Source organism: Pseudorca crassidens, chromosome 13 (assembly GCF_039906515.1).
Source record: "Pseudorca crassidens isolate mPseCra1 chromosome 13, mPseCra1.hap1, whole genome shotgun sequence".
NCBI classification, from domain to species: domain Eukaryota; kingdom Metazoa; phylum Chordata; class Mammalia; order Artiodactyla; family Delphinidae; genus Pseudorca; species Pseudorca crassidens.
Genome location: NC_090308.1, coordinates 64,533,027 through 64,545,541, shown reverse-complemented (window position 1 = coordinate 64,545,541; position 12,515 = coordinate 64,533,027).

Sequence of the window (12,515 nt, the reverse complement as noted above, 5' to 3'; positions counted from 1 at the left end):
CCAGCAATGGACTAGATATCACATTTTTCCACATGTTTGCCAGCGCTTGGTATTAGAAGTGTTTTTTATTTTAGCCATTCTAACACATATGTAAGATCACCTCGCTCTTGTTGTAAATCTGCATTTTGCTAATGAATGCTGATTTTGAAATACAGTTCCATGTATTTATCTGCCATCCACATATCTTCCTTGGTGAAGTTTACATCTTTTGCCTATTTTTCTAATTGAATTGTGTTTTTCTCTTACTGTTGGGATTAGACAGTTTTGCTGCTCATCTTTCATCCTCTTAACTGGTTCTTTTTCAGAATAAAGTGTTAAATTTTTATAAAGTCCAATATATCCATTTTTTTCTTTCATAGCTCATGCATTTGGTGTCATATCTAAGAACACTCTGCCTAACTCCAGGTCATGAAGACTTTCCCCTATGTCAATTTCTAAAAGTTTTATAGTTTTACATTTTACATTTAGATCTATGATCTATTTAGAGTTAACTGTTATATAAAGCTGAGGTTTAGGTTGAAGTTCATTTTTTATAGCTATTGATGTTCTGCTGTTTCAGCACTATTTGTTAAAACAAATATCCTTACTTCTCTATGAATTTCTTTTACACCTTTTCAAAAATAAGTTGGGTGTAATTGCGTGATTCTTTTTTTGTCACCCACCATTTTATTTTATTTATTTATTTTTAATTTAATTTATTTTTGTTTTGCGGTACGCGGGCCTCTCACTGTTGTGGCCTCTCCCGTTGCGGAGCACAGGCTCCAGAAGCTCAGGCTCAGCGGCCATGGCTCACAGGCCCAGCCGTTCCGCAGCATGTGGGATCTTCCCGGACCAGGGCACGAACCCATGTCCCCTACATTGGCAGGCGGACTCTCAACCACTTGCGCCACCAGGGAAGCCCTGTCACCCACTATTTTAAATTGAGCACATTGCAATGAAAGGAAATGTGGGTGTTGGACCTATTCTAGCATAAATACTTAGTCCAATTGGAGATGGTCCTCTTAAAGGTGATGCAAATATAGGAACTTGATACAAAAAAAATCCTCTTCAGAAAGACCATTATCTCATTTCTGCACATCACATAGTGTGCAATGGCCTATATCATAGAATGACTAACCTAGACACATCCTCTCACTCTTTGCAAGAACAGACCTGACCAAAAATTTCAAAGCAAAACAGCAACCCATGATCCACAAAAGCCAAAGCAATGAGTGTAGGACTAGAAGATCCAAAGTCACTTGTTCTCAGGGATCTATATAACGGGAATCATAAGATCATCCACCCTGGGAATTCCAGTAGTTAGGACTCTGCACTTCCACTGCAGAGGGCCCAGGTTCGATCCTTGGTGGGAGAATTAAGATCCCACAAGCTACGTGGCATGGCCAAAATAATAATAATAATAATAAACAAAGAGATAGATCCTACTTAAAAAAGAAAAGATCCACCACCCTATCTTTCTCACATTACTGCTGTAAGCCTCCAATGAGATCGTGTGAGAGAAGGTAATTTATGGAGTGTAGATCACTAAACAGAAATAGAACTCATTTCTCATAAGGACACTCACTACAACCCTTCCACTTCTAGATAGACCTCACAGGTCCACAGGTGAATAGCTACTATCTCAATATTTCATGTCCTGGGACTTGGGTGGTAGAAACACTGTTTTCACTATATCTGCATTTGACCATTACCAATGGAGTTCCAACCAGACAAGCATATGTTTCCAGAAAAGAATGTCTGTCTCTCTATTATATTACTAAATGCCAGCCTTTCTTGAATTTCTCATTTTGTTCACCAATTATTCCCCCACAGGGAAAATAACTACTCTTAAAGTTACAAATGTTAAAAAATATGTAACGTTTATTTGGCTTGCCTATTAGTTAAATAATACATGTAGTGTATCTTCTCTGTGCCAAGATCTAATCCCAAAGAGGAAAGAAACATATCCCCTTGAAGGTCTTACTGTCTAGTTCAAGCATGTGCCATTGCCCACTGGGGATGAGCCATGCCAACCCCAGGAAGCGTCAGGGAAGATATGCTCCTTGTCAACTAACATATTTAACCTAGCCATTATGAGTTCACTGAAAGAAAGCTCTGAATTCCTAAATCCTTAAAAATCAAATGAAAACCTTGAGAATGTCATATAACACTTACAATTGTATGACAAAGCGTGAATTCCTTATATTCATTCATTCAGCAGTCACTCATTGAGTACTTATTCTATGCACTCTTGATCTATGGTCTTGGAATAAAAAGCACAAGATACATTTCTTTCTCTGTAAAGGTCATAATTTAACTCTTTTATTTAAAAAAAGGAGCTAGTAGTAAGATAATGTATGGGAATGTCTGTTTTGCAAAAAGTGTAAATTTCTATATAAATAGAAGATATTGTTTTGATTAAATAATTGAGTTATGGAGAAGTTTTCACTCATAGAATTGGTTATAATCAGATTAGCAAGAAATACGTTGTCAAGGGAAATGAAACCAGACTTTATAAGAGCATTTATTGAAATATCTGCTATTCTTTTGTTTAGCCTTAGATCTTAGTTAAGATTAAAAAGCCTTTGAAAATTATCCAGAATAGTTAAATTTTGAGAGCAGAGAGACTCGGGCTAAGTTGATAAGCCTGGTCAGATTAATTACTATAAAAATAAACGCCCAAATCAATTATTTTGTTAAAAATAAATCAACTACGTTTTGAAAAGTATTATTGGCTGTCTCAGCTATGAACCACTTTAGTTCTAAAGGTGTTTACTGACAAATTACTTTCTTACCTAACGCTAAGTTTGCGCGGGCCTCTCACTGTTGTGGCCTCTCCCGTTGCGGAGCACAGGCTCCGGACGCGCAGGCTCAGCGGCCATGGCTCACGGGCCCAGCCGCTCCGCGGCATGTGGGATCTTCCCGGACCGGGGCACGAACCCGCGTCCCCTGCAATGGCAGGCGGACTCTCAACGACTGCGCCATCAGGGAAGCCCCAGTTTATTATTTTAAAAGTGACATTTGCATTTATTAATAGAACCAGTGACTTCCAATGTGTAATGTAGATGCTGGCATGTCAGTGACAATATGTCATAAAAGCTGTTTGGGATAAGGCTAGCCACTCCTTTAAGCACTACTCATGAGGGCAGAAAGTTAGGTGTGAACACATAGGTCAAAAACACAAAAGTAAGATGAAAAATACACACAAATGACAAGAACCAAGTGTACAGGGCACATACACAGAGCAGTGCGTGTTCTTCCATCCATAATCTCACGGGGTATTTGATGAATCATCTTATTCAAGTACTTGACTTATGGTATTAAAAATCTCTGATAAAATTAACTGAGAAGAACTATTATTGTGTATAACCAATACAAGTCTTTATACACAAATTTTAAGATTCTAGGGAGGGCAAACGCAGTAAACATACATCCGGTTTTTAGATATTCAATAGAGAGGGAAATGTTGGTGATGGGCTGATGAGGGTAGCCTTGAGAGGTAACCAGGGAGCTGGTGATCTAGTGATCTAGTAGTAAGAGAAAAGAGATTTGGATAATACAGACTATTTCAATTGTATGAAGGATTAAAAAAATAACGAAAATGAGCTTCTCGTAGCCGAAGTAAAAAGTAATTTTCCATTTAACTCAACAGCTTAAATATAAGAATATTACTCCTAGAAGTTCTCCAGGTTTTGATTCAGAGTTCTGTATTGCTAATTTCATTGACAAATATAATATTTGGCAGGTGGACAAGGATGGGACAGGGGTAGGGGCTGAGGAAATCCTAGAAGCAAACAGCAGGTGAAAATAACATTTGGGAAGCTTGTGTAACAACAAAAGCTCGACTTGGGGAAGATCTGTTAAAACCTTCCTCCAAAATTTCAGAGTAAAATGAATGAGTAGAATAGTGGTCAGTAGCTTTGCCACAGATTAGGTAGTTTGAACCAAATTGTTAAAGTGAAGTACGTTCTTAGCAGCCATAAGGTACAAAACGATTTTATGGAAATAATTTCGTACAAATGAAATTATTGTATCCATCTATTTACCAGGAGAAATAGTCAGGCTAACATTTGTTACACTCTATAGATCATACTGAAATCAAAATTCTTAAGAATTTCCTTGTGACTATTCCTCTGTTTCTGCTGCACAAAGGTGTGGGGAATATTCATGGCTTTAAAGTCAATGAATCTGTAAATTGCTTTGCTTCTTAGTGCATGAACTACATGACTCTAGACTCTTGTGTTTTGTTAAGACAGCACAGTATTTGCAATTAGCTGTCTGATGACGCAGAGATACAGTTAAAGACAGTGGAAAATAGACTGGAGCCAGTGTGGTGTACTGTTAGAGCATTTTATTGCCTGAATATGTTTTTGTGCTTTGGTATTTCAGAGAGGCCTGTCACTCTAGGAAGTCCTTTGCTTAGGCAGACAACGGGATCCCAGTGAAAATAATAGCAATTGCAAACTAAACTCTGGAGGCTAGGTTAATTTTCACATGACTGTATTGTATATTGGTATTTCGGTAAAAGAATTGCTGAGTTCAGATTTTCTCAGCTGAATTCTGGAATTGGGTTGCTACGATCAATTCCTCAAGAAAAGACATCTTTACAGAGATTTAATGCAGATTGACACATGGAACACAGAAATATATTTCCACAGAGTTTCTCAACCTCCTTGAGCTTATATATAACCGAGTATCTCCAGTGGTAAAAATAAAACAAAATGCAAATTCATCATGGGCACAGTAGTTTTATGTACAAATCAAACTGATTTTAAGCAAGAACATCTGTGCAAACAAGATTGTAAAAGGTCATTTCAAGGCTACAAAGGAAGAGAAAGTATGTTGATTGGATTTTAAAATAGGCAGGTTAAATGTGCACACCTACTGTAATGTGAGGTGAATGACATAATTTAATGAAGATTTGCAGAAAAGCCTAACTAGAGAGGTATTTTTTTCCTTGTTTTTCAATATAGATGTTAAAGAGTATTTGCGGGGCTTCCCTGGTGGCGCAGTTAAGAATCTGCCTGCCAATGCAGGGGACACGGGTTCGAGCCCTGGTCCAGGAAGATCCCACATGCCACAGAGCAACTAAGCCCACGTGTGCCACAACTACTGAGCCTGCACTCTAGAGCCTGTGTGCCACAACTACTGAGCCTGTGCTCTAGAGCCCATGAGCTACAACTACTGAGCCCACGTGCTGCAACTACTGAAGCCCATGCGCCTAGAATCCGTGCTCTGCAATAAGAGAAGCCACCTCAGTGAGAGCCCGCGCATTGAAATGAAGAGTAGCCCCCACTTGCCACAACTAAAGAAAGCCTGTGCGCACAGCAATGAAGACCCAACACAGCCAAAAATAAATAAATACAATTAATTAATTAAAAAATAATAATAGTAATGTAAAATAGATAGCTAGTGGGAAGCAGCCACATAACACAGGGAGATCAGCTCGGTGCTTTGTGACCACCTAGAAGGGTGGGATAGGGAAAGTGGGAGGGAGACGCAAGAGGGAGGAGATATGGGGACATATGTATATGTATACCTGATTCACTTTGTTATAAAGCAGAAACTAACACGTGATTGTAAAGCAATTATACTCCAATAAAGATGTTAAGAAAAAAGAGTATTTGCAAGTGAAGAAATGTCATATGATATCACTTATATGTGGAATCTAAAATATGATACAAATGAACTTATTTACAAAACAGAAACAGACTCACAGACATAGAAAACAAACTTATGGTTACCAAAGAGGAAAGCGGGGGAGGGATGAATTGGGAATTTGGGATTAAGAGATACACACTACTATATATAAAATACATAGACAACAAGGACCTACTGTATAGCACAGGGAACTCTACTTAATATCTTTTTTTTTTTTTTTTTGCGGTACGTGGGCCTCTCACTGTTGTGGCCTCTCCCATTGCAGAGCACAGGCTCCGGACGTGCAGGCCCAGCAGCCACGGCTCACGGGCCCAGTAGCTCCGCGGCATGTGGGATCCTCCCAGACCGGGGCACGAACCCATGTCCCCTGCATCGGCAGGCGGACTCTCAACCACTGCACCACCAGGGAAGCCCTACTCAATATCTTATGGTAAACCACAATGGAAAAGAATATGAAAAAGAATAAATATGTATATGTATGTATATATATGTATAAAACTGAAACACTTTGCTGTACACCAGAAACTAACACAACGTTGTAAATCAATCATACATCAATTTACAAAAAGGTAATAAGAAAAGTTCTTTTTTTTCAATTCAGACATTTAACTGAGAATCTACTATGTGCCAAGCACTATACTAGAGCATACATTTTACTACTGGTTGACTCCTGTCCTCCAGGAACTGACAACATTATAAAGAAATGTAGGAGTAACTTACTGCATTGGGAAGAAAGAGGAAATCATGAGTTCTCTGAGAACACAGAGTAGGGACATCTAAAACATCTCACAAAAATCCAGAAGGTTCCCAGTTTAAATACTGGAACTGAATTTGGAAAGAGGAGTAAAAGGTTATGACCTAAAGAAGATACAGGCTGTTTCCAGAAGGAAGTAGGAGTACGTGCAAAGACACAGAAATATGAAATAGCATGAATATCTGGGCAACTGCCAGTGGCCGGGCTCTTCCTCTTTCTCTGAAAGCTCTTCCTTCAGATGGAGAAATGCTCAAAGCAAATATAAAGATTGAGAAGTGTAGGAAGTGGAGGGCTCAACCCAGGTGACACTGACATTGGGTGGGAAAGCAGAAAAGAGGCCAAGGAAGACAGTTGAGAAGAAATGGCCAGAGAAGTAGGAAGACAAGAGAGAATGGTGTCATAGAAAGTAAGAGTTGGGTATGATTGAAGAAAGGGGAAGTGCTCTATAGCCTCACATGCCACCAAAAGGCCAAATAGGTAAGGATAAAGGATCATAGCTGAGTGTAAGACGTCGAGGCCAATGCTGGCCTTAAAAGTCTCAATGGAGTATTGGCAGCTATGGTTAGATTGCAGGATATTGAAGAGTGAATGGTAAATGAGAAATTAGACACAAGTTTGGGAGGTAGCTGTATATGATAAGAGGGATTTGGGCATGTTGATATAATGTGGGGAACAACCAGAGAGAGGAAAAATATAAAATACAGGAGAAGGAGAAGAAGATTAATGTGGCCAGTTCCTCACAGATGCGGGAGGGTATAATAAGCAATGTCCACAGAAAGGTTGGCAATGATGTGGGAGAAGAGACAGCTCCCTCATTTAAACAGAAGAAAGAGGTGACAGGCAGAGGGCAGATGGAATATGTCTTCTGAGAACACAGAAAAAAAATGTTTTTCTAAACTTTACATTCAATGCATCAACACACAACAGATAAACCTCCTTGTTACCAGACTACAAACTTTGGGAGTTTCATTTTTATTCTTCTCTGCACACTTAATTTTTTGCCTGATTGAATAAATAATGATATTATCAGCTGATGCATACCCTGTACACTTTAACTTCTTTTAAACAATAGTTGATTTTCATCTAATCTTTGAGATGCTAGCCTTTTTTTAGATGGCGTGTAGCTTTTCCTGTTTGTGCACAGACTCATATGTTCAAACATAAAAATAGCACAATAGTCCTGTCATGGTGAAAAATAAAAACCTGCATTAAATTTTACCTCTTTAGTATAAAAAGTAGAGCCATGCTAAAGCTTCCAGGACTGTGTAAGCTGAATATACATATAACCTGACAGTCCCGAATCCATCTGCATATTCCTGAAGCACTTCTGTCTGTAACTTTTATTCCTAGCAACTTTTCTGCTGGAAATGGTTAAATAAAAGCTCATTAATCATCTAAAATAAACAAATTGGTATAATTCAACACATAATTTAAATTACATTCATATTTAATGCATACCAATAACATAGCATAACATAATCATGGTAGACTAATGAAAATCAAATGAATTTTCATCATTATTTACCAATTAATATTTTTAAATAAAAATGCATAAAATTTTTGATTAGTAAAGAAGACTATGTAACAAGGAACACTGTAAAAGGGAAAAGAGTAAATATATTACACAACTAGGTGAACATATCTTCCAGCAAGTTTTCTAATAATTGCTCCTATAGGTAAATAATGTCTTCCATGGAAATTTTCAAGGTGGTGAAGACATACTTGTTGCAAAAGTGAAGACCCCTTGCATCTCAAAATTTTGGTTTTGACATTATACCTCTATGTAGAGGTTTCAATAAACCATGTTTAGTTATTCTGAGTCATAAATAGGCCAAAACTTATTTTAAAAAATATTTAATACCTCTCCCAAATGCTCCCAAGAACAATCTGTTCTCATGTTCCAAAATTGCTTTGACTCTTCAGCATTATTGGACTCCACAAGAGCAAACAACAACAAAAAGCATAACACATATCAGTATTTTCAATGAGTGTGTTGTTAGTTCTTCTTTTAAAGTATGTGACCTTGAAAAAATTTTAAACTATTTGGATCTAAATTCTCAATATGCAGAGTGAGGAATTGAATGAATGTCTTTATGGACACTTCCAACCTGAAATTAGATGGACCTTTTGTGTACAAAACATTTGAAATTCGTGTTAAGGTGGATTTCCCTAAAATGCAAGGTACTTAAACAACCATAAGGGAGGAATCCTGAGCAATGTACCATCTCCTTGAGCCCACTGTGGCCTGCTCTTAGCTGCTTTTAATTCAGAGTTAGTAATAGACACAGAGCATTATACAAATCTTTGCATTTGGATTGTTTTCTCTGGACTTCCTAGAATTTTCTGAGTGCCAAAGCACTAGATAGTTGAATGAGATTATCCATCTAGTTCTACAAAGACTGACATGATATGGAGCCTGGTCAATCAAGTGGGAAGGAAAATGGAGGAAATGAGGTTAGAGAATAAGTAAGGAGGAGATTACCCCTATTGTGCCCTCCAATTTTAGGGAAAAATAATCTAATTGGTTTTGTAAATTTTTATGAAAGCTAACTTCATTTTCAATTCAATATAACACACTGAGCAGATAAATGGACTTCCTTTCCTCCTAAAATCTCACTAAATGATACTGCAAGTATAAACAAAAAGTGATGAAATCGTAACAATACTAAAAACAAGAAAAAAAGATAATAGTAGGAGGGGAATTTAATTAATTTCTGATGGGCAGAGAGCAGATGAGATCATGTGTGTAGAGAAAGCAGGGTGGTAGTGGGGCAGGGACATTATCAGTTTATGGAGAACTTGTCACAGAATAGGTGGTTCTGCTCCTCTCCTTGATCCAAACTAAAGCCTTGAAAAAATGATTTTAAAACAAAGTTAAATGATAGCCTTGGGGAAGCCTATGATGGGGTATTTGGACTGAATTAAAGAAACCCATAACTTGTCTTGAATCTTTACCATGGACCCAATAAGGAAACATCACAGGTACTAGCACCCAAGAGAGTAATACTTAAATACCCCATCTCCAAATGAAAGTCTTGTTTAATTTGGCATTTGTGAGATGATCCAAATATGGGTGGCTAATCCTTGACCATGACTGCTAAAGGGAAAATTTTCTAGCTACAAGACCCATCTACTTGCTCGGAGCCCAGTGTGAGCTCTCCCACAGAAAAGAAAAAAAACTTCTGAGTGCTTTTTTTTTTTTTAAAGGAAGAAAAATGATTTAAAAGAATTATATACTAGCTATTTAAACTAGTCCAAAGACTTTTGGATAAGATGAACTGTTAACTATGGACACTCCACTAATTGAGAAAAAAATAGCAAGAAAGAGAAGACCAACTGAACAAAGAAGATAGCTCACACCAGAAGAAATTAGAAAAAGTAAGAAACAAGAGAAACATTAAAACACAATTCTAATGAGATGTTTAAGAGAATATTACTTTCACACAATAAAAATAACCTAATAAAAAACAACATATGAGTCACAGAAAATGAAAGATATTTGAAAAATTAGCAAAATGGTTTTAAAATAATAAAATGACTCACTAATTAGTCAAGTTGAAACTAAATTAATAATCTCAAAAATAAGTAGAATAATTCATTGCTAATACACATCAAAATGATAAAGAGATGGAATATGAACAAAATGTAAAGAGACATCTTGAATAAAATCAGAAAATCCAAAATACACTAATAAGATATATTAAATGAGAAAAGAAGAAAAATAGGAGGAAAAATGATCATAGTAATATTAGAAAAAAAATCCAAACAAATAAAAGGTATAGATAGATTGATAAAAATCACTATGCCAAGCATGGTAAGCAGAAAGAATACGTGCTTTGATCATCTTGATGATACCTGAGACATCCAAGTACAATGCAGAAACCCAAAAACTTCCAGAGAATCAAAATGAGGTTGACACCAAGCTTTTCACTAGTGATTGTGATTGTAAGATGACAGCAAAATAAAATATTAAATTTCTAAGGGAGAAGTCTCTAAATCTAAAATTCTACTCCCAACTGTGTCAGGTTCATTGCATGGGTCTCCTTAGATTCTTTAGAACCATTGTAGCCATTGGAGCTGTGGCAGGCAATATGCATGCCCACAGTAATATAAACCTGGGACAGATTAGCTAAGCATGCATAAAGTTTTGGCCTGCCCATCAATTTCAGACTTGAATAAGAGATCTTCTTTCTTCAGCAGCTCCCTAAGGACTTAGGTGATGGAACCCAGCAGTGCAGGTGAGTTGTCTTCAGCCAGGGCAAACTTTGACTAATGAAAGAAAGGAGATAGGAGGAAGTGCCTGAAGATAAAATTGTCCCCCGTCTTTTTTCCAATGATCTGTTTTGAGTCATAGTCTGATGCACATGCAAAGTCTTTGCTGAGAGTTATGATGCATGTGGATTTGCTTTCCATTCCTCCTTGCCTCATCTTGATGCTTGGGCTCTGTTTTCTGGAAAACCTGGTCTAAGACACAAATCAATTAATCAAGTGTGACATCAAATAATTTTATATAAGAAAGTAACCAGAGTTTTATGTTTTGCACTTCCTTTAAAAAAATGCTCTTGAGGAAAAACTGTGCCAAAATACCAATAGCAACAACAAAAATCAAAGAGAAAAGATTCTATATTCAAGAAACAATAGAAATAACCCTGAAGTGTGAAGAAAAGAAATACCAGTGAGTCAACTATATTACACACATAGACTGCATTTGATACCAGTTATAACAGGAAGCCAGAGGAGTCCATGAACAATGTCTTCAAGAAGAAAATATGTTTAGTTATACAAACAGTATAATCTGGAAGATTTTAGTAACGAGAAGAAAGACAGTTTAAAACTTGGACAATAACAAAAATCTGTACATGATTCCAGCATTATGAAACAAAATAGGACATGATTTTTAATAATGGGTGGGGTAGCCTTAAAAGGAATACATTGGAGTCTGATGTTAAAATATTGTTTTCAAGCAGCACAATTTTAGGGTCACAGGATTAGATTTACTTCATTTTGTGTCAAAATACTACTTGAGGTAGTGTATTGAGAATGCATTACATCTGTTTACCATCCATTATTTTATAAAGAACCAAGAGAAAAAGCATAAAATAATGGATGGTAGTCATAGAAAAGAAATCAAATCAGAATAGCTCTGAGAATATTTAAAATAAAGGTGACTGAGGTGAGAAAATACAAGGAAAAACCAAAGTGGAGAGAAGAGCAGAGGCCAATTTTCTTATGACTGGTAGCAGGGACTTTAAGCCAAGACTCACAAGTTGATGTAACTAAAACTAAGTTAATGAATCAATAAATTAAAGTATAAGCATATTACTTACATATTTAGAGACAACACTTAGAAGAGTTAAAAATAACAAAAATCAGGAGTTGAAAGTGGGAAAAAATTGGTAAGTAGTGTAATTTTTCTACTTCTCTCATTTATACAAGTGGAGAGCTAATGTATATGTCCTAAAACACTAAATCAATAGGAAGATATGTACATTTTATTTATATCTGGTTTTATCTGGTTGTTAAAAAATATTATTTTGGAAGTGTGAGCCTGGAGTAAAGCAGGAGGGAGATTTAAGTTTTTCATTATATGTTCTTTTACATTGTTTAAAGTTTTTTTTTACTCTATTCACTAATTAAAGTGCCTTTTCTTTTAACGAACTAAGACATTTCAACTCTCCTGGTCATGCGGAGAATGAATTAGGAGAAAGGGTGCAAAGACAAAACATAAGGTATGATGTTATTTCAATAGTTAAGGTGAGAGATGTTGAAGCCTAAAATGAAGAAGTAGCAGTTGATTATCAAATACATGAGACATTCAATAGATATTAAGAGATTACTTATTTAATAATTAATTTGCAGTCGGGAACACAAATGAAGAATCCAAGGCTACTTCTCACCGGAAGTTCTCTTGTGCCCTCAATCTAGATAAATAAGGAATTGAAAAGGAAGAGCATATATTGATTTATTGATAATAGTTATTAGAGGGAGAGAATGCAAAGAGTTCAGTTACTCCTTAGTGAATTTTGCCACTTGGAAAAATACTCTTGAAACTTCAAAAACTCTTGAAGTTTCTATGAGTATTTAGGTGAAAAAGCCTGGAGCTCAGCTCTTATTTTAAGAT